Source organism: Panthera onca, chromosome F1 (genome assembly GCF_046562875.1).
Source record: "Panthera onca isolate mPanOnc1 chromosome F1, mPanOnc1 haplotype 2, whole genome shotgun sequence".
NCBI classification, from domain to species: Eukaryota; Metazoa; Chordata; class Mammalia; order Carnivora; family Felidae; genus Panthera; species Panthera onca.
The window spans coordinates 40,691,835-40,715,768 of NC_138355.1; the positions used below are offsets into that span (position 1 = coordinate 40,691,835).

A 23,934-nucleotide genomic window follows, 5' to 3' on the forward strand; every position below is an offset into this window, starting at 1 on the left:
GATTAGCTGCGTTATAGTAGGTTGGTATAACAGGATCACCCCCACCAAACAAAAACAAAAAATACCCTATATTCCATACTGTGGATTTTTCACAGGACCCAACTCAAATAAGCTGTTCAGTAATCAGTAGATTTATGCTCCCATAATTATTCTTACAGAAGCCTAATGGTATTTACAAATTTTGTAGTTATAGTTACCTCTGACAGCTGAAAGAAACACCATTTTTGAGAGCCACTATTTCTTTGACCCCAAGTCATTTGTATTTTCTAAATTTTAAAATGAATGCTTAAAAGTTTTTTAATAAAATTAATGATTATCCATTTTTTAATCAAAATTCCATCTGAGATTTTTAACTCATTTATTTTATCACTATTATTTTTCTTTCTGACTTCTTATAAAACATAGAAATTAAATGACATTTAGTTATCCAAGGATGAAATAGTCAGGCTTGTTTGTCACCCTTCTGTAATCTGTTAAGGTTGTAATAGAGAGGCAAAAGTTCTCTTTGCCATCTTTGGACACAGTGCTATAAATGTTTTAACTTTTTATTAAATTAGAGCCTGCCTTAACCATCTCATTCCAGATTTTGCCTTTTAATTGTTATAATGTCCTAATCACTCAGGGCAGTAATAGTGAAAGACAGAGTATGTTTAAAAAGAAAGAAATCACTTATAACCCATTCTAAAACATTTGCCTCAAGACAAGGCATAAGTAAGAGAGGACAGATTTTAAACAATAACGCTGGCCCCTTCATTAGAGAAATAAAGTAAATGCTCCTTAGATTTCCCATAGGCTGCCATTTACCATTATCCAGTTTTGATAATGAGCTTGACCAGGTATTTTTCTCTTTGAGTCAAACTGTTCTCCCTGGAGAAATAGCCCATAGGGAAGTAATCTTCTCAATCCAAATTTCCTATGCCAGGAACATTGACAATCCTGGCATCCGAAACCACTAAAATCATTAAGTCAGATAATGGCTATTTATGTAAAGTTCAGAAGGTTGTTAAATTGATTCCAGATGTCTAAATAATCTGCATTCACATTAGCAGGAGGTACATCAAATATATATGTATGCTGTATATACATTAACCTACCACCTGCCAGTTATATCAGAAGAGTATAACAGGATCAGGAGTAATAACATCTTAATAGCTGTAATCTATAGCTCTGAAGCCAATCTTCTAATATGAGCCAAAATCCATATAGTTAACTCACCTTTACTTTTATCAAAATTGCTTTGAACTAAGGAAAGGAGAAAAACCTTGGACATGAACACATTAATTCCATTAAAATCATGTCTATTATTAACTTAAGGTAAGGTCTGAAAGGTATATTAAAAAGTGAGTTTTTGCTCTCTTTCAATTATTCGTTCCAAGAGAGGATTTTAACTGTTGGGAACCTTGTGTAATGCATTTTCTGAATGTTTCTTAAGAATAACTTGGGGATGTTCCTAGCAGGTCTATGTCTCTACTTACCTTTTGAATGGAGTATGGATTGTTTTGAAGATTTGGCCCACAGCATAAAGTATAATGTGTTGGAAATCTTGATTTGTGTTTGTGGATTACCCACTCCCTGCCCCCCCACAACACACACACTCTAATGACAAATGATCTTAGAGGCAAGCTAGTCTTCCAGTTCTAGTAGGGTCCCATAGTTTGCTGGAGTTAACAGTGTCATGGAGAAAATTTTAAATCACAGTAAGAGCTAATGGTCATAAATAGAGATTTCTAGATGTAAAACACTCAAATGCTCTCCCAGAAGTTGTCTTTAAGGTTAAGGTGCATGAGGAGTCTAAGTGGTTCAACTGGTTGAATGTCTGACTTGATTTCAGCTCAGATCCCGATCCTAGGGTTGTGGGATCGACCACATTGGGCATGGAGCCTGCTTAAGATTCTCTCTTTGCCTGTGCCCCTCTCCCCACTCATGCTCGCTCTTTCTCTCTCTCTCTCTCTCTCTCTCTCTCTCAAATTAAAAAAAAAATAAGGTACATATCTGGGGCTAGGATGATTTAGCACTAATTAAAGAAAAAAAGGGAATATGTGATCCTTTAGGGCATAGGATTTTTTCCTATTTTCCATTTAAAAATTGAAAAAAGAAGAAATATAAAGATATATAAAATATTTGAAAATACACACTCTAAAATTTGACTTATTGCAACAAAACATAAGAGACTAAAATGATACAAGCTGCTCTGCTGAAGAAAATATGTGCATGTGTGAGCATGTTATGATTCTTCCCCTAAGGCAGTGATTCTGAATTTTTGGTATTGTGGTCACTGAGGATTTCATCATAGTGATGAACTCTCTCACCAGATAAATGCCCCTGAACCCATTTCACATGTAATTGATGACTGCCTAAAGCCAATCTATGAGCTCCCTAGATGAAACCTCTCAATGCTACAGTCCTCATCCTAAAATATTTTACAGTTAGTTAAGCAGTTGAGGCAACCCCACACAAATGTGACACATGCCTCAAAAGGTTTGCAAGGAACTGTTATGGCTGTTAAGGTGAGGGGATGGTTACATATTGATGGATGGGTCTGAAAGTTTCATGCTAGAGATTTTATTTAAATTAGAAACAGGGAGGGGCGCCTGGGCAACTCAGTAGGTTAAGTGCCTGACTTCAGCCTAAATCATGATCTCATGGTTCCCGAGTGTGAGTCCTGCATCAGGCTCTGTGCTGTCAGCTCAGAGCCTGGAGCCTGGAGCCTGGAGCCTGCTTTAGATTCTGTGTTTCCCTCTCTCTCTGCCCCTTCCCTGCTCGTGCTCTGTCTCTCTGTCTCTCTCTGTCTCTCTCTCTCTCTCAAAAATAAATAAACATTAAAAAAAGAAGAAGAAGAAAGAAACGGGGAATATACTGGATTTGAGAAGAAACAGACTAGTTGAGTATACCCCAGAGGGGAAACGTGAGGACAAGATCAGAGAAAAGAAATCTCTGGCCTGTTTGGTGATTGGCTCAATTCCTCAAACAGATTGGCTGAAAAATAGTCATTTGAAAAATTGTTGAAAACTTGATTAGGAAGTTAATCAACTAAAGTTGATTAGTTGATTGCATATTAGATTACAGTTTAAAAAAAATTATTGTTGGTAAAGGAAGCCCATAGCAAATATTAAAAAAAAAAAAGTGACTTTCTTAGAGGTGCACTGGAAAGATTAATATGATGAAATTCATAGGATGCAACAAGAAGAAAAGCTAGAGGTGTGCAGAGAAAGATGAAAGTCCAAACTAGGGTGGTAATATTAAGAAAGGAAAGGAGGGAGCAAATTGTAAAAGAAAAATGCAATTTGCAATTGTTTAGATGCGTACAAATATAAATATAAGCAGATCCTTAATTCACAACTTGAAGTTGTTTGCTTTACATATCAATAGAACACAGTGTGTGTTTCATAGTTTTAGAAGGAGTTTCAAGGGATCTGAACTATATTCTGCTCTGGAATGTTCACGGTATTAACAAATTAAAGCCTAGGAGAAGCTCCACTTAATTTTAGCAATGGTGTGTGAAGCCTCTATTAATATTCCAAAACAATTAAGTATTCCATAGTACACACTTTCTAATTCTTCTGTCAGTAATGGATAGTATCTCACAGTTCTGACTTTTGTTGTGACAAGCCATATTTGCTTATCATTTTTATTTTACATATATCATTGCTTATCAGTGTGTGCATATAAGGGAGAGGAGGTAATTTTGAGCCATACTGATTTTTGAGTCATCTAATATTTTTAAATAGAAGATTTTCTACTATTGCTTCATTCAGATGAAAACGATCTACTTGTAAATATCTTGGAAACTCCAAGTGAAAGTCCTAAAAGCAAAGACTATAAAACAAGAAAAAACTATAAAGAGCAAAGCTTTTATAATGACTAGAGTTATGAAAAGTAATTCAAATAAATTTAGCATTTTAAAAGTGAGCAAGAACAGGTAAAATAATTATGGATCTTAAGCACTGTATTAAAACACTCCTTATAAAGAACATAGTCATGATGGTAGTTATTTGCTTTTTCAGTTAATTAATATGGGGTAATTTTATTTGTAGATAAAAATTGGGGGGCATGTAAAAGACGCTTTGCAGTGACTTGTTTTGCTAGAATAAAGATATCAGGATTCTCTCTTTTCTTATAAAACCTATAAATCTATATCTTCATGTTTGTGATTTTAATTTTATTTTCTATTATTGGTCTACAGTTGCTGCCGAGACAATGAATGATTGAGAATCTAATTATATTACCATTTTACAGAAGGTAACAAACAGAGAAGCAATGAAATGTCTTCATTTGGAGTTTTAGAAAAATGTAAAAAGTTATATTTTTCAACACAGCAAAACAAGTATCACATCGTGACTTCGAGACAGAAAAGAATTTGTTTTCATTTTTGGTATTATCTACTGATGTGTGACAGTTGCATCTTTTTTTTTTTTTTCCAGATGAGAGTTGTGCATCAAAGTTCAAGTCCCAAGAGATGTTATCAGTCTGAACAGCCCAGTGAACAAATATTTGTGAACCTCCTTCCAAATGAAATGTTCTATAGAAAGGTGGAAGTGGTAAGAAACCGTTGAAACAGTGGTTAAGAAGGTAGGTCTTTGTGGGTACTGATGGGAAATAGTCGTTAGGGGAAAGCTGCTTCACCACACAGGAAACAGAAAAACTCTTGAAAGCATCTTGTCCAGCTGTGGCAGAAGAATTTACATAGATAACATTTTAAAGCCAGAGAGCTTGTATGTACTCAACTGGTGACCAAGAGAGGAGGAGGTGAAGTTCCGCAGGGGGAGAGTGGAACGAAAAAATTTTAAAGTTGCAAAACCTATTCACTGCGCATTTTACATACCACGTAGCTACATGTCTTCCCAGAAGAAGATGTTCAAACTAAAGACCTACAGGTCTTCAGGTTGAAAAAAATGACATGAGTTTCAACAGAGGTTGGAACAAACAAACAACTTTTAAAACAAAACTCACAGAATCATGCTATATTAATATAACTATTCTTGAAGCCCTTGGTATTGGAATATTTACATTTTCTGTTTATAGATGTTTAACATATAATACATACGTATATTTCCAGTAAGTATTTAAAATGATAATAACGACAAAGTTTGTCATTTTTTTTTTTTTTTTTTTTTGCTCACTTCTTAGGAGCTGCTTTGCTTTCGTGAGTTCACTTAATTGTTTTGAAAAGTGTGTGAGCTTGGAACTACTCTTCGCATACAGGTGAGCAAATGGAGATACAGAGTCAATGAGGCTCTTGACCAAGAACGTAAGACACCGAGTTTGAACACTGGTGTGTTGAACTTCAAAGCTTGTGCTTCTCAAGCCCGCTGGGCTGCTGCCACCGTACTCTTTTGAACCGTAATTGAAATAATTACTTTCCACGGTTTTTATAGTTCTCTCTTCTATTTTCAAGTAATTCTTTTCTCTTCTATATATCTCCATATATATCCACATAGTTTATCCTTAGATAAAACTTTGGAAATGATTTTTTTGGAAAGGTGTCTTTATGGCTGCTGTTTTTCAATTATTATTCTTCCCCAATATTTTGACATATTTATCAGAGTTATTTCATTTAAACACTTTGAGATTAAACATGCTTCAGCAATAATATTGTGGCTGTAACTCAAATTCTCACTCACATGTAAATAATTATGTGCATTTGCTATGAAATATATGTGGAGAAAAGAAGCATAAAGCAGAAAATGACCTGGAAATTAAACTCTTTAACAGCTTGATTCGGTGGTCTTTCATAATGTTCTACTCATCCAGTGAATTTATAATAGCTCAAATACGTTGGTAATTTGTTTAAGCAACTTGGGCATCATTATTGGGGGGAAATCTCAAAGACAAACACCCTGATACAGTAATCTCTAATTTGAGACCATCTTCGCATTACAAATAGCTGCTCTGCGTATTCTTTCCATCTTCTTACCTACCTATTTCATGCATCCCCTTTTCATAGGTGATCTAGTCTAGCAAGAAAGCTACCTCAAGTTGCCTGTTCACCTGGCATCCAAAATCTAAACAAAAATGTTGTATACTATCCTCTTTCTTCTTTTCCCTGATCTAAGTGCTTCAGGGAGGTGACATTGGATCTGTACAATTGTTTTTCTTTATCCACGATTCCATGCTTCACTTACATAAAGCCTAGTTCATCCCATTTCTAAGTGCCACTCCAATGTTCATCACTCTTCCAATTACTCCTTGAACATATGAAAAATCAATCTCTCTCCTTTTTAAAGTATGTAGAAGACTTCTTCAGGACTTTCTCTTCCTAGTATCACTATATATTTCTGTATCATACTCTAATTGAACTTACATCAGCCTAAAATATAATTACCATATGATTTCACTAATTTTTTATTTTGCTTAATGACTAGTTTCTAGTTACCCATACCTGTGTGTTTTACAAGTGTTTACAATTCACTGATGATGCTTAGCTAGGCTTGTTTGGGGCTATCCTGAGAACCAAGACAGGCCAAAGAGTGATTGACTATAAATCACCCTCTGAGACACAACGTTTTTACGCCGGAAAATGGCTATAATTGTACATGTGTAATACGAAAACTCTTTACAGGGTCCAGAGTTGTATTGTTGTTCATTTTTTTAATACAGCTCTTTTGGATTTTGAAATAGATTCTTGAAATTAAAGTATTTACATGAGGAGACCATTTAGGGTAATGTAGTACAATCCTCTCATTTCACAGTTGAGGAAGGTGAGATTCAGTCTTTTGTGTTCATTGAAGATCGGATCAAGGATCCAGTTATGCTCTGATTCCCAATTTAGTATAATTACTATCAGTTAGTTTCAGCTAATAAGGCATGCAGCCAAGGGTTCTGGCCAGATTAAACATAAATATTCAAAATAATCTGGATGCCTTTTAAATGCCCAAACATTCCTATTTTAGAGGGAAAATGTGATGACATTAGTATATTCAGTCAGGCCCGAGATATATATTTGGATGCCCTCGTGGCCACTGATTTACACACTTTCAGATTTTGAAGGCACGAGTCTTGAATAGCATTTAGTGATGATACTCTTTAGATCCAACTGGATCCTTAAGGCAATTTCTTTTAGAGTGAACCACGTGAAATCACTAAAATGGAAATAACCTAAGTCACTAGGTCTGAGCATAAATAGCTGTGAATGAGTAAATATAAATTCTATGACTAATGACTTTGAGGACTTCTACTTGACTTCGGTAACAGCATTTGAGTTTCTTTCATCAGCAACATTGCTCCTGCTACACTTTAAATGCAGTTCTTTGGTCTTGAAGAAGAGCTGGCAAAGAGCCTTTAGTCGTATATTTCAGATTCTTTAAGCATCTTTAATCTTCTCTGTAGGTTAAATTCCTTCAATCGAATATCTTTACTTTGTTCAAAAGGTAATAATAATTCATAGTCTTTGAATCTTCAATACTGTCAACTGTCTAGCACTTGCCCTGCAGTTGTTTTTGTGTCTTTCCTTAAGGCCAGGATGAAACTCAAAAATCACAAGCAGGGGGAGCTGGGCTGTGTTTGTAAAGATAGTTCATTTTGATATTTATATTTTCATGTTCTTTCTCTGCATTATCATATCTCAGGTAGATGTTTTGGTTTTCACTGTCTATATTATTTATCTTGATCCAGTCTGAATAAATATCTAGTCTTCTCCCAGTAATTTTAATGAAGTCCTTGTTAAATTAAAATGGGGCACACTCAAATACACACACACACACACACAAACTTACAGTCGCTGATTGTATTTGATTGTATTGTTATTCATTTGCACAAATAACAATCTTTGTACTATGCCTTCTCAGGCATACATTCTTGGGTCTATATGAATTCTGACAAGCTATGCTGAATTTACTATTGTTCCCTGGTTTTCTAGGTACCATTGCTGAGACCAGCAACATTGGAGTATAAAAGCTAAAATGTGATGGAAATGAGTTTGATCAGTCAGCTGAGAATAGTAGGGCAGATTGGCACAGGGCAAAGAGAAAGAATTTTATTGAAATTTTTAAATAAGATTTTATAATTTAAGAAAGAATTTGAAATGTGTTAAAAATGTAAGAGAAGTAGGCTGAGAGAAGACTAAATAAGAGAAAGAAGAAAGTCTGTTAGGCAAAATGTAAAAATATTGGAAAAAAAGATAAGTTAAACAGACAGTTTTAAGATAGGCAAATTATCTCTATACACCAATATCTATATTGGAAGAGAAAACAAACCACAAGTCAGAAATATTGCACAAATGAGAAATAATCATCATTGCCATTGCTATTTCTTTTACTTTCGTTCATACTAAACACAAATCACTTCCTATAAACTAAATATGGTATTATTGTATCATTCGAAGTAATTTTCACTGAATTCTACATCTTTTCTTCACTCTCATTTTTATAAGATGCTTATATCACGTTATTGTTCAGTCACCTTATTGCATAATGTCATTCATTAATCCCAATCATGTTAACCCTTCAGACACCTTTAAAAGTGCAGAATGTTTTATTCCTTTATAATGTTTGTTAGGATTAAATAAAGGTCACTTTCAAGAAAATGCCTAGAACACCTATCAAAAAATATCTAGAATATTTATCAAAAAAACACATCAAATTGGGTTTTTTTTGATCCCAGCTTTACCTCACAGACCTTCTTCTTTGTGAATGAAAAAGAATTTTTAGCATTTACTTTAATATTTTAAATGTTTAAATTATCAACATTAATTTTTAGTTTCCATTTCTTTAGCCAGCTGGCTCTTTTTCATGATCTGAATGGTGATGGTGATGATGATGATGATGTTGGAGAAAAGAAAGGAAGGAGGTGGAGAGAAGAGAAGATTTTCTAGAACACTTCCACTCATAATGGACCTCATTTCTAAAATAATAAACTTACTAAATAGTCTCTAAACTCATCCACTGGTCTAAAATAATGAAATTTGTTATACTGAGGTTTTAATTTCTGGTTTTTACTTAATATGATCTAATTTCAGAAATTAACTTACAGATGGACCTAAGTGTAAACGGCTCAACAGGACTTGCTCACATTCAAAAACAATTTTTTTTGATCTGTGCCTTTTTTCCTCTATGGTTATTTTTAAGGTATTTCAGTTTAAAAAAAAAACCACTACATTAAATGATTATTTGAGCTGGCTGATTTTATTTATATGGTAGATATTGTGGTTAGTTACTCATCGGAAGACTGTAGCTGATATCCACAGTCACTTACTATCTCTCACAATTTGAGAAAGTTTACTTATGAACAACACTGAGTGCCTGTTTAAAAGTTTTGAAAGGGAAGTTATAATATCAACTTTGCAATATTTTGGCTGACTAAATAAAATTATGTATGTAATTCATCTAACACTCATAAAAGATAAATAATAGATACTCTAAGTAAAAATGTCTATTTTTCTGTTCTCACTTGTCTTCATATTACTAAAACTTATTAAAAACTGTATTATTTTAAAATGCCATGTTCTTAAAATCCTGAATCTGTCTCCCTTTTACATTTAGCTTGGGTTTGCATGCTACTTAAGGGATGCTGTTACATTTCAAATACTGCCAAGTGCTCATATGATTTTACTATATCAATTACTTTTAATATTTGGGGGTTTTTTTGTTTTGTTTTTTTTAATGTTTATTTATTTTTGAGAGACCATGCATGAGCAGGAGAGGAGTAGAGAGAGAGAAAGACACAGAATCCGAAGCAGGCTCCAGGCTCTGAGCTATCAGCACAGAGCCTGACACGGGGCTCGAACCCACAAACTGTGAGATCATGACCTAAGCCAAAGTCAGACTCAACTGACTGAGCCACCCAGGCGCCCCATAAACTTTTAATATCTGTAAGAAAAAAAACTATTTTAATAGTTGAAAATTATCATTTTCAAAAAGATTTTTTTATTTGAAAAGGTGGACTCCTATTTTGTTCATGCTTCTAATTAACATGAATAACCAGTTCATTTACATTGAGATATGAATGAATTTTCATCTACTGGTAGAGATAGGAAATGTGAATGTGTCTTTGACAGGAAGTACACGATGTGGTTTGAGATTATTGTAACTGATTTTGAGTCTATTACATCCCAGAATGCACAAATGAATACACTGATTAAGCAGATCTCTATCAAGAAATTAATAGATATGATTCTAATTGCCTTGAGGTCCGATATAAAATATGACTGACTGTAATTATGTAATTTTGTATACATTTTGGTTATACCATTGTTACTGTCTTTGATGATGATGATCATTCCAGGTTTTTAAATTACCTGGCCAAGAAGAAATATATGACTAATTTTCTTTAAAGAGAAGGCTGTACTGAACTCAATTTTCATTTGTCAGTCAAAACACTTCGAATTTAAAAATTCTGGTAACATGAGATGAGGGTACTGAACTAGATAGAAGAAATTCTACACTTAGAGACACTTACCATAGAAGTGAATGTCATTGCATGTACATCATTAGAAAATAGAATTGATGGATCATCCACATGGTTGAGGTGGACACTAATGGAAAGTCCTGTGAATCTGTTGAGATCATTTGAATATGCCACTGTAGAGAGAAGCATTGAAACAGCATAGGTGAGCCAAATCATTCCAGGATTTCTGGTTTGGATAGTGTGATGAATGATTATCTGGAAAGGGAGAGAGAGAGAGAGAGAAGAATTCAAAAAATATATTCTGTTCATTGCCAAAGATTTACAGATAAATTACAGAAAGATTGGAACCTCATTTTCAGAATGCCAAATCCTAACACACGGAGCATTTCCTGAATGCTCAATTCAACACTTGATAATAACATTAGAAAAGTTTACATCACTTCTGGGATAATAGCAGGATTCACTTGAGAAACATGTGAATGACAGACTATGCTCTAGTTCATCATTTGGCCAACTGCTGAGTCACCAACTGTCACTCCAGCCAGTTCACATGGGGGCTGATGAGTGTGCCTTGAGTTATCACAACAAGAACAGCATGAACAGGCAACAAAAGAAACTGAGTCTCTCACAATGGCATCCACTATGAAAATCATTTGATCTTTTAGGATAATAAAGATGGAAATAATTTGGATAACACTCATATATTTAGTCATTCATTATTTTTAATGACACTTTAATCAATGTGCAATGAGGAAAGCAGTATGAAAGGAGATTGAACTCCCCACACTTAAATTATTCAGTTCAGTATCTGGTGAGTGGTCCATCTTTTTCAGCTAATTTTCCTACAGAGCTGCCCCCGGAAAGCCTACTCATGTCTAAAAGGTTCTTGAAGGTTACTTTTCATTTCCACTGTTGATGACACTACTTTTGGCAGTCAAAGACTTCCTATGGTTAAAGACCTAAAGGCACTCTTAAATATACAAAAATGCTTCATGGCAGTAACTATAAATACCGTTGAGCATTTGCGTATTCGGGGAGGGATGAGATAATGTGAGAAAGTTAGGATAGCCTTCGTGTACCTATGCTTAAATTAATATTTTTCATTATACTTACATGTGCATAAAAATTTATTACATAGTATATAGTATATTTGTTATCCCATAGGATGTGTTTCAAATATTTGGGAATACTGAAGAAATACACATAAATACATTATAAAGTCTAAAGTATTACTCCACATTCAAATTTCATATTCTGGCTTTTCTGTGATGTTTACATCAATTATCAATAAATACATGTGCATATATATGTTAATGGAAAAATGTCTAAATATCTATCTCTTAGCTATAGTTTCCTCCAAAGACTTTATAAATATTCTGAAGTTATATTGTGTAAAATGTTTATGCAAAGAATCATTTCCTTTTTTAAGATGATGAAAATTAGTAATTGATTTTATCCTGTTAAAATAATGCCGTAGCACTTTCTTATTGCTGAGTTTCTCAGAATGCATTTTCTCCCTTTGTAAAGAGCTTGGTAATTGTTGCCTCTTAGTCATTTAAATACAATGAAACATTGTTTCGATGTTTCATCATCTAAAAATAGAAACAATGAGGGAGAATTTTAGTCCCCTATAATTGCTAAAAAACATACTTTGTAATAATAAAATTAAAAATTGGAATCTAGTAAATTCATAATTTTTAGACTTTTTTCAATATTTCTTTCAAAGCCACAATTTGTAGGATGGACAAGTTCACTGTGTTGTTGATATCAGGATGATAAAGAGCTTAGATTAACAGTTTATTTTTTTCCTTAATGTTTATTTGTTTTTGAGAGAGAGAGAGAGAGAGAGAGAGCACGAGTGAGCAAGCACAAGTGGGGGAGGGGCAGAGAGAAAGGGAGACACAGAATCCGAAGCCAACTCCAGGCTCCAAGCTGTCAGCACATAGCTCAATGTGGGGCTCGAACCCACGAACCTTGAGATCATGACCTGAGCCGAAGTCGGCCGCCTAACTGACTGAGCCACCCAGGCGTCCCTTAGATTAACAGTTTAGATTAACTGATTATTGATTTAGAGTCAAGTGTGTGTGTGTGTGTGTGTGTGTGTGTGTGTGCGTGTGTGTGTGTGTGTGTGTCACTTAAGTAGCTAATCAGAGATGGGAAGACCAGGTCGGTTAATATATTGGCTGGTCGTTTGTCTCTGATATCACTCAATCACAGAAAATATCTCATATGGGAAAGCATCTACATAGTAAATAGAATCATTAAATCCACCCAGAGATTGTTCACAGGAAGCCTTCTCTGCATTTCTTATGCCTGGGTGCCCCTTCTATGTCAAGGGGACTGGGGAACACCATCCTCTGTTTCCCACATCATGCTAAATTAATTTCCTGTAAATTTGTCTGTTTCGTATCACTAAATTATTTGTTGAGTGTCTACTGTCTACACAAAACTATCCTTGATGACAGAGCCTACATCCCACATTGTATCCCCTAGTACTTCGGAGTACATAGAACTCAAAAATAATGTTTTTTGAAAAAAGTATAAACAAATAAGAGATGAAACAAGAAATTAGACAGAATGAACAGACATGCTTTCTGAATTCTGACTTATCTAATTATGTGTCCTGGGTTTCAGAGTTGGAAAATGATTGCTGCTCATCTGCTGGTAACAAATGACTTTGGACTTCAAGAGAACTTGTGCATAGCTGCATGTGCCTCTCAACCCACCTCTGGATGGCATGGAGAGAGAGGCTGGGCTTTGTATATGTCTCTGCCTCTCATTTAAAAGAATTTTCTTTTTCTAAGTTGCGACAGAGACCATGCTGCAAGGACCATAACAAGCATTTTTTTCTTTCTGAATTTCGGTACTAGTTAGGAATATCAACCAACGTTTATTTCTTGATCCTCTCACAGTGCAATGCATGTCACTGGGGTGGGAGGCTCTCTGCATACTGCTCTCCAGGACCCAGACTTCTCTTAATTTCTCCTCTAAAGCTTCTGAAGTTCTTACTGGCATCTTCTCCACCTAGCTGAGTAATAAGCAAAGATAACAAACATGGGACATGGCACGAAAGTGTCTAGGAGTCAGATCTGGAAATGGGTACATCAGTTTCACTCTTCTATTGGCCAGCAGGCCCCACACACTTGCAAAGGCTCTTGACAAATGTCTAGCAGTGGGCCCGGGAAGATGAGGAAGAACATGGACACTGGTGAGCACTAACATTCTCCGCTACTAAACCTTCATGGTGTTTAGGAGTTTATTTTAATAATGTTTGTCACTACTAAGCATTAAAAAAAAAGGATAGGAAAAAATAAGAAGAAAAAAATGTACAAACTGTCTATTAGCAAATGATAGTTCTGTTTTTCTCTTCCCAAACAAAATAGACATTGGTCTTACGTGTTTGGAAAAGGATAGAAATTAGACTGCTGCCAGGAAGTTTTCCATAGGTGAACTTCCCATAGCTATGGGAAAATGACCTGAAGTAATTTGTAATAGGCAAGTATTTTTAATCGTCATATATATGGGTATATGTGTGTGAATCTGTATCTGTATTTATATGGCAATCTCTATATGAATCCACACACATCCATATACTTCCTCCCAGGAGTTGTATACTTCTTGTCTTACTTAAGATATAAAGATATAAGGGGTATTTTCTAGATTAGAAATCAGCAGTTAGAGTGAGAGCACAAAAACATTCTTTATTCCCTTCCATTGTGGTGTAAGCTCTCCCCCAAAGTCTAACATTTCTCTTTGAATTATTTTTCCTTTTTACAACGGAAGGGAAAAATGTGTCCCCTGGAGGCATTTCACAGGGTTAGAGTAACAGCCAGAATTTCTCACATTGCCTTCTATAGGACCTTGAAATCTCAAAGGCAAGCAAAGTCAATAGGGAGGTTCTGTTGCTTATGGTTCAGTGATCTCATCCTTGCTTTGGGCAGGCTATGGTGATAGTAAGAGTTTAAGAAATGCAGGTTATATTAAAAGTTTCCTAGGCATCTGCACAGCTAGGACAGAATTAAGTAGAATGTCATCTGCAAATAAATCAACTCAACATTTGCATGATATACATCTCTCTTTATAAAGGTTTTCTTACACATTGTATGGTTTTACAGAAATTTCACTTTATAATTTTTGTTAATTTTATTTTTCCCCTTATAGATTTCTGGATATTTTATTTATTATAATTTAACTTGTAAACAATAAGATATTTAATATCAAAATTATTCAGATACATTTTTAATTAGCTTGCAGGGTGTTTGCTCTCTTTTTCTTCTTTCCATTATACCAAATTTAAATGTTTAACTTTAATAAAATTCAATGTGAAATAAAATAAATATGCCAAAAAGTGTTTATTCATCAGGTATGTTTTCATATACTTGAAGTCAAGAAAAGCTATTAATATTAGATACTGTAGAAAAAACCCAAACATCTGTCTTAGGTCAAAGCTTTTCAGTATTATCCTGCTGATCTGAAATTATCTTACTGTAAAATTTAATGCAAAAGAAGTACTTTAGGTATATCATAAATACTTAAAACAACATTTGCAAATATAGTCAATGAAATGAAAATAGCTTCCTACTATATGATCTAGTGAAAAATAAATTTATAGTTTATTTAATACAGAATAATTATAAGCTGGTTATTAAATTCCCTACAAAAACCACTTTCTCACCTTTTATTTTTATAGTTTGAATGACATATCTTTTTATATAATATTAAATATAATTACTAAAAGAGCTATTATAAATTTATCACATTTATTTATTTGTGACATATAATATTGATAGCCTATTATGTTCCAAGTATTATACAGCAATAATTTAGAAAATGACATGTTGATAACTACCACGTAGTATAACTGTATTTTATATCATTCAGAGAATTTTCACATATAGTATCTTATTTGAGTCTCAGAAAAAAGTGAATTTTCTTAAAAAAATTTCTGGTACCCAAATCTTTGATATTTTTCTCTAGTACACCATGCAGACTTTCTTTTTTTTTTTTTTTTTTTTTTAATTTTTTTTAACGTTTATTTATTTTTGAGACAGAGAGAGACAGAGCATGAAGGGGGGAGGGTCAGAGAGAGGGAGACACAGAATCTGAAACAGGCTCCAGGCTCTGAGCTGTCAGCACAGAGCCCGACGCGGGGCTTGAACTCACGGACCGCGAGATCATGACCTGAGCCGAAGTCGGCCGCTTAACCGACTGAGCCACCCAGGCGCCCCACCATGCAGACTTTCTATTGACACATGAAAGTTTCTAGAATATTTCATATAGGTAATCTTCTAGCTAGACAATATTATTTAGGTCATACTTTCTTCCTTTACTTGCCTACACAATAAGAAATTTCATAGATTTGAGAAAGGGTAGGGCTAAATACTATCATCCCTAGGAGCTGGGTTTAAATTAATTGCAAACTTTACCTTCTACTACATTCTACATGGTATCAAAGTTTCATTAGATGAAAAAAAAAAGATGAGAAAAGTATTTTTAGAGTTCATTTACTGCTTCAATATCCATACACCATTAGTTGCAACAACACTAAGCTTGAAATCGTGTGGCCTGAATCTGAGCTCTCCTACACTTACCAGCCACACCACTGAGCAAGTCCTTCAGCCAGTTTCCACCTCTGTGACAATGGTTTTTGTTGCTGCTGCTGCTGCTGCTGGTGATGATGACAGGAAAATAATTATTCAGAGCTTACTCTCTGAAGTCCTTCACGTTGATGCTTAAAACGTATCCTATTTAATAAAACTTACTTCATAGTGATATTGTGAAGTTATTTATTATATACATATGTAAGTATATTTTCACATACGTAGATCCAATGTCTCCACATTCAATGCTGTGGTAAAAAAAAAGTATCACTTTCTAAAATTTATATGAAAAAAACAAAAAATCCACAATAGTTAGCACAACATTGAAGGCGTTGGAGGCAAAGTTGGAAGACTAACACTTATTAAGACTTATTTATTTATTTATTTATTTATTTATCTTTTATAAACAATCTTTTTTTTAATGTTTATTTATTTTGAGAGATAGTGGGAGCAGGGCAGGGGCAGAGAGACACACACACACACACACACACACAGAGAGAGAGAGAGAGAGAATCCCAAGCACTTTCCATGCTGTCAGCAGTTTGTGAGATCATGACCTGAGCCAAAATCAAGAGTTGGACACTTAGCAGATTGGGTTGGACACTTAGCTGACTGAGCCACACAGGTGCCCCAAGCCTTATTTTAAAAATTTTTTAATGTTTATTTATTTTTGAGAGCGAGAGACAGAGAACGAGTGGGAGAGGGGCAGAGAGAGAGAGAGGGGGCAGGATACACAGAATCAGAAGCAAGATCCAGGCATCTGAGATGATGCCTGAGATCCAGGCAACCATGAGATCATGACCTGAGCCGAAGTTGGATGCTTAACCGACTGAGCCACCCAGGTGCCCCCCCAAGACTTATTTTAAAGCCCCAGTCATCAAGATGGGGAGGTACTGGTGAAATAATAGAGAAGTAAACCAATGGGACAGAATACAAGGACATAGATCCACGTAAACATAGTCAACTGATCTTCAACAAAGGAACACAGTAATACAATGGAGCAAAAATAGTCTTTTTTAAAGAAAAATTTTAATGTTATTTATTTATTTCTGAGAGAGAGAGAGAGAGAGAGAGAGAGACAGACAGACTGTGAGCAGGGGAGGGGCAGAGAGACAGAGAGACACAGAATCAGAAGCAGGCTCCAGGCTCTAAGCTGTCAGCACAAAGCTTGATGTGGGGCTCAAAGTCATGAGCCATGAGATCATGATCCTGAGCCAAAGTTGTATGCTCAACCGACTGAGCCACCCAAGTGCCCTTAAAAAATAGTCTTTGCAACAAATGGTATTGGAACAACTAGACATGCATATGCAAAAAAAAAAAAAAAAAATTGAATGTAGATATGGAGCTTAAAACCTTCCCAAAAATTAACTCAAAATGAATCATATATCTAAATGTAAAATCTAGAAACATAAAACTCCTAGAAGCTAACATAGGAGAAAACCTAGTTGACCTTGGGTATAATAATGACTTTTTAGATACAATACTAAAAAGCAAGATCCATGAGAGAAATAATAGGTAAACTGGATTTCATTAAAATTTAAAACCTCTGTTTTGGGAAAGACATTGTCAAGAGAATAAGAAGACAAGCCACGGACAGTGAGAAAATATTTGCAAAAGAAATATCCAAAAGCAACACTGACTTTTTCCCTGATAAAGTGCTGCTATCCAATAAATACGAATAATACTTATTAAACCTCAACAATAAGAAAATGAACAACCTAATTTGAAAAATGGGGAAAAGGCCTGAGCATACATCTCATGAAAAAGATAAAAAGAGATATACGGATGCCAAATAGAAATATTAAAAGATACTCTACATCGTATGTTAATAAAGCATTATATATTAAAATAACAAGATACCATCACACACCTCTCAGAATCACCAAAATCTGGATTTCTGATAACAACAAATGCTGGTATGGATGTGAAGCAACAGAGACTCTTGTTTATTCGTGATGAGAATGCAAAATGGTAGAGCCACTTTGGGAGACAGTTTGAATGTTTTTTTACAAAATCAAACATACTTTTACCATACAATACGACAATCATGCTCCTTGATGTTTACTCAAAGGAGCCGAAAACTTGGGTCCACACAAAAACCTCCTCGAGAACATTTATGGAAGTTTTATTTATAACTGCCCAAATTTGGAGGCAACCATGATGTCCTTCAGTAGGTGAATGGATGAATAAACTGTGGTACTCAGGCAATGGGATATTATTCAGCACTAAAAAGAAATGATTTATGAAACCATGAAAAGACACGGAAGAACCTTAAATGCACATTACTAAGTGAGAGAGGCCAATGTGAAAAGTCTACATACACTATGATCCCAAATATATGATTTTCTGGAAAGGCAAACTGTGGATATGGTAAAAGATGAGTAAATGCTAGAGGTAGGGAGGGTGGTGTGGGGACGATGGATGGGTTGAGCACAGAGGATTTTTAGAGCAGTGAAAATGCTTTGCATGATCCTGTAATGATAATTATATGTCATCACACATTTGTCCAAATCCTTAGAATATACAAGAGTAAACCCTAATGTAAAGCATGCACTTCGGGCGATTGCAATGTGTCAGTGTAGTTTCACAAATTGTAACCAATATACTACTCTGGTGGGGGATATTGATTACAGAGGATGCTATGCATGTATGGGTATAGGGGGACTATGGGAAATCTATATACCCTTCAGTCAGTTTTGCTGTCAAACTAAAACTTCTCTGAAAAATAAAGCGTTAAAAAAAAAAAACAACAAACAACTCAAGCTGGCTGCCATGTGTAAAATGAGGACAAAGACATGATACTAGAAAACAATTAAGAAGCTACTACGTTGGTCAAAAGGAGAACTAACCAAGGGTTGGATATCAAAGTTGTGACAGTGGAAATCAAGAATTGAATATATTTTAAAAATCTGTTGGAAGTAGAGTGAACAGGACTTTTTGCAGATTACATGTAAAGGGTACTGGAAGGGGAAATATCAAAGGTAATGGTTTGGTATTTGTTAAGTAGGCAGTTGGATATAAGTCTGGTTCAGGCACAAGAATGTCAACATATAGATCCGTGGTTATATTGCCATCCAGAGCGCTTGGAAATTTTATGGGAGCATGTCTTGGATGCTGCAATGTTTGGGAGATGCTACTGATAATGTGCTTGGCAACGTCTGGGAATGCTAGATGGTCTGCAGTCGGTATGACAGTTTGGCAAAACAAATTATTGTCCCGTATCCTGCACAACTTTTCAATGTTCCCCTCAACCAAATACTCTAAAAAGATAAATTGGTAGTAATTAAGCACAGGATAATCCTATTTTTTTTACAAGAAGTTACATAAAAGGCCCAGGAGTTTGTGAGAAGGTTGTTAGGGTGAGGGAAATTTAAATAAATACATTGTATCTGAGAATCAGAGAATATGCTTACTCACTGTTTTTCTGTCTACTCAATGTGTTATTGTATTTCCAAGCATACATCTGATGGTAAAGGGTTTCAGTGCTGCAGCGCAGCTGTTTAAAATCAATGAGGCTGCGGTGCCTGGGTGGCTCAGTTGGTTAAGCACCTCACTTTTGGTTTTGGCTCAGGTCATGATCTCATGGTTCACGGGTTTGAGCCCCATGTCGGGTTCTGCACTGAGCCATGCAGAGCCTTCTTGGGGTTCTCTGTCTCTGTCTCTCTCTGCCCCTCCCCAACTCGTGCTTGCTCGCTCTCTCTCTCTCTCCCTCAAAATAAATAAACTAAAAAAAATAAAATAAAATCAATGAGACCAATTTCATCTATGTAACAGATGATTGAATATTATTTGAGTGAAATTGTATTAAGGAATTAAGTTAATAAAAAAAATTTAAAGACAATTCATATCACTGACTAGATGACCTCCTATAGCAAAAATTATATGTGGAAGTGTTATATTTGTTTTGGGTTGTTTTCCAGCTTTGCTGCGATTCTGTCCCCAGAGGTCTAACACACAAGTTCTCTATTGCCTCTTATATTACTGCTTCTTTTTCCAATCTTTCCTCTAGTCCCTGTTGCCTATTGAAGTAGAGCTCAGGGTTTTGTTTTTTTTTTTTTTAGTACTAGAGACGAAATGTATGCCTCCATTTGTGATAGAATTTCAAGATAGAAAATATATTCGAGATCTTGAGATGCTTTATCATTACCTCATTTCATGCAATAACATAGGAATTATTTTGATACTATACTTAGAAAAAAGGCACAGCTCCTTCATAGAATATCTATTTTGTTGCTTTCACCTCAACGTCTGAAATTTATCTTGGCTGACTTTCTTACTTCCACTGGACTCATTTCCCTCTTCTTATAATTTACAAATGAATTGTATTTATTATAACTTATTCTGAACTAGTTTTTACTCTTATGCTCATTTCTACCTCTCTGTACTTTTATTTTCTTCTGCTTCTTATATGGAATGGGTTCTGATTTCATCAATCCTGCTAAATCCAAATATGTTTATTACACATAGGCACAAGTGTTACCTAGGTTATGTCTTCCAATAAAGACATTCTCAACATTTCCACATTAAGGAGAATTATTTTATTTTAAATAAATTTCCTTCTACTTTTCCTTTGTCTTTGAGTTAGTTGGTTTATCATTTTTTTTTCTAATCATCTCTGTGGGTCATTTATAGTATCTATAAGTTTTATGTGGGCATAGTAGAGAAGGCAGTGTTATATAAGATTTCATCAAATAGAAAGCAATAGGTTCAATAGGAATGAGATCCACTGATATAAATGTTATGTTAGTCATATTACTAGAGAAGACCATCCAGGAATGGCATAGCCAGAAAGAGGAGGGCCCAGGACACTGCTCTAAGATATGCTAACACATAGATTTTAGGTAGAAGAGGAGCAGTAAAAATGATGGGGAGGAGTAGCCAGTGAGGCAGGGAAAAAACAGGAGATATCAGTGCCATGGAAGCCAAGAGAAAGAAGCGTCTCAAAACAGCGGGTTTGCTCTGTTAAAGATTGCTGTGAATTTGGGGCACCTGGGTGGCTCAGTAGGTTGAGCATCTGCTTCGGCTCAGGTCATAATCTCGCGGTCCACGAGTTCAAGCCCCACATCGGGCTCTGTGCTGACAGCTCAAAGCCTGCAGCCTGCTTGGGATTCTGTGTCTCCCTCTCTCTGCCCCTCCCCCACTCATGCTCTGTCTCTCTGTCTCTCTGTCTCTCTCTCTCTCTGTCAAAAATAAACTAAAAAAAAAGGTTGCTGTGAATTCAAAGATGGAGAAGTGTTCTTGGGATTTGGCAGATGGTGGTTATCGCCTTTAAAAGCAGTTTCAAAGGAAACACAGGAAATCCAGGTTAGAATCATTTGAATAGTTAATTGGAGGTAGAAGCAGAGAAAAAAAATTTCTTGCAATGAAAATAAAACTTGTATCTAGTGAGGATTTTAAATTTTTTTAATGTTTATTTTTGAGAGAGAGACACAGAGTGTGAGCGGGGGAGGGTCAGAGAGAGAGGGAGACACAGGATCCGAAGCAGGCTCCAGGCTCTGAGCTGTCAGCACAGAGCCCGACGTGGGGCTCAAACTCACAAACTATGAGATCATGACCTGAGCTGAAGTTGGATGCTCAACCAACTGAGCTACTCAGGCACCCCTCTAGTGAGGATTTTAGAACAAGGGTAAAATCTTTTAGGACAAGATATGTTAGAACCAGGTAAAAAATGATTGCATTTTAGCAGCTGAGTCTTCTGATTATTTTGATCACATATTTAGCTTATACAGGAGAATATGCTTGTTACACATGGTCACTAAAATTTTCAAGATAACATAATTTTGAATTCTGGTAAAATAGGCATAAATATTAAAATGGAAAACTTGACATTGAAATCAGAAAAAAAATATTCTTGGCACAAAAAAAGGTACTCAGAATTAATTTTTGGATGAATAAATAGATCATTTGTAAATGACTGATGTTCTTGGAAAGGATGTACATCCGAAAGCTACTTTAGATATTCCCAGACTTGCTGTTGAGAATGTATTTATCCTTACCATTTAAAAGAAAGGAAATGAAGTCTCCCTCATCTTTTCCCCCCAAAGAACAGAGTAAATACTTGATGAATATTTGTTTGGCCATCTATGTAAACATTATAGCTTAAATATTAAAACTACATAGAAAATCATCTATTGACACTGGAAGCGAGAAAAAGAGCTGGTGACATTTCTTGTGTTTTGAAGCACTTCACTAACATTTTGTGCAACACCTTTTAAGTTCTTGTTACAACAACATAAAATACACAATTCCAGTAGAATTTTTGCCCAATACAATTTTCTCTTTAACAGAATAACTCAAAATAAAATTATAAAAACCGTTTTACCTGGCAAAACATTTCTGTTGATCATCATAAAGCAACTTCAGGAAGAATGGCTTTTTAAGACATACGTATGCTTGAAGACATTTTAATATGTGAAGCCAGGCTGGCCTGGAAAAATGAAGGCTAAAGTAAAAATTGATTGGAGGGGGGAAATTCTCCAAATGATTTTTTAATATTTTGGAGACAACGATTCAAAAGCTAACTTAGTAGGGAAATATAGAAGTAATTAAATAGGTAGATTTGTATGAACAGAAGAATAATGCTAATTATTGGAACATATACATCACAAGTCACTTACCCCTAATACAAAGTAGATTATCAATAGAAAAACTTTAGTTAGGTCACACTGAAACACTTGTGCCCAATGTCAAATTGTTTGTGTCACTTAGCTTGGCCTCATCATATTTATTGCTGGCTGGGGGTCAAGGCAAGTGGTGGTGAAAATGGAGGTGGATTCGTGGTTCTAATGAAATTGTGAATATTGCATTCTTATGAGGAGATCTCTAATATGAATTACACTAAGGATCTTTCAATTAAAATCATAGAATCAGTTTACTACTTGCCTCACACTCCCCAGGAATTCTCCACATGGAGATGGCTGATTTATTTCTTTTTGTAATGTTTATTTATTTATTTTGAAAGAGAGATAGAGAGCACACCTGCACACATGAGCAAGCCTGGGGAGAAGAAAAGAGGGAGGGAGAGAGAATCCCAAGTAGGCTCCATGCTGTCAGCACAGAGCCCAAGGATGAGGGGCTCCATCTCAGGAACCATGAGATCATGACGTGACCCAAAATCAAGAGTCCAATGCTTAGCCAACTGAGCCACCCAGGCGCCCCTGACCAATTTATTTCTAAAAGAAATTTGACTTAGACTGTGTTTGTATTAGTCCAGTGAACCTGTGAAAGGTCTAATTACTTTTGTGGAGAAGATTATACACCCACACAGAGGGGAATACTTTCAATGGCTAATTTGAAAAACTGTAATAAAAAAGAGTTAAATTTTTAAATAATAGTAATATCCTATTATGTATAGTTCCTATAATAATAATTCAATTTTACTTTTTGCTGAACTGCCACCCTTAAAAACATTTCTTAAAATGTGTGTTCTTTCTTCTAATATTGACATTTCACATATCTCTTCTCTCACCTCTGGGATCACAGAGATGTCATCCATCATTAGACATTCTTTGATCTTAAGTTCTCTGTTTGTCTGTCTGTCTGTCTCTAAGGGTTACTATATACTTTGGCACATGATGTAAAGTCCTTAATTTCAAGATCTCACATAATTTAAAATAAATGACTTCCTGTACTCAGCAATTTTTAAATTTCAATATTATGAATTTAAGTTTGCTTATAATGAGTAATAGCTGTGTTTATGAACACTCTGGAGAATATAATCCATTCTATTTAGAATGCTCAATTATTGGGGTGCCTGGGTGGCGCAGTCGGTTAAGCGTCCGACTTCAGCCAGGTCACGATCTCGCGGTCCGTGAGTTCGAGCCCCGCGTCAGGCTCTGGGCTGATGGCTCGGAGCCTGGAGCCTGTTTCCGATTCTGTGTCTCCCTCTCTCTCTGCCCCTCCCCTGTTCATGCTCTGTCTCTCTCTGTCCCAAAAATAAATAAAAAACGTTGAAAAAAAATTTTTTTTTTAAAAAATAATGCTCAATTATTTA

The 23,934-nt window shown here is 35.4% G+C and overlaps 1 long non-coding RNA gene across 5 annotated transcripts in view; it reads right to left on the reverse strand.

Moving 5' to 3' along the window:
* LOC132686320 (uncharacterized) overlaps positions 1-23,934 on the reverse strand; it is a 390,554-nt gene that overhangs the window by 39,029 nt on the left and 327,591 nt on the right. For 3 of the 5 annotated variants that reach the window (XR_014136397.1, XR_014136395.1, XR_014136396.1), the window contains 2 exons: positions 15,933-16,006; positions 10,393-10,596 (listed from right to left, as the gene is read on the reverse strand). This is a non-coding gene — a long non-coding RNA (uncharacterized LOC132686320). The remainder of the gene's footprint in view (positions 1-10,392; positions 10,597-15,932; positions 16,007-23,934) is intronic. The other 2 variants (XR_014136398.1, XR_013553086.2) reach the window with 1 other exon arrangement.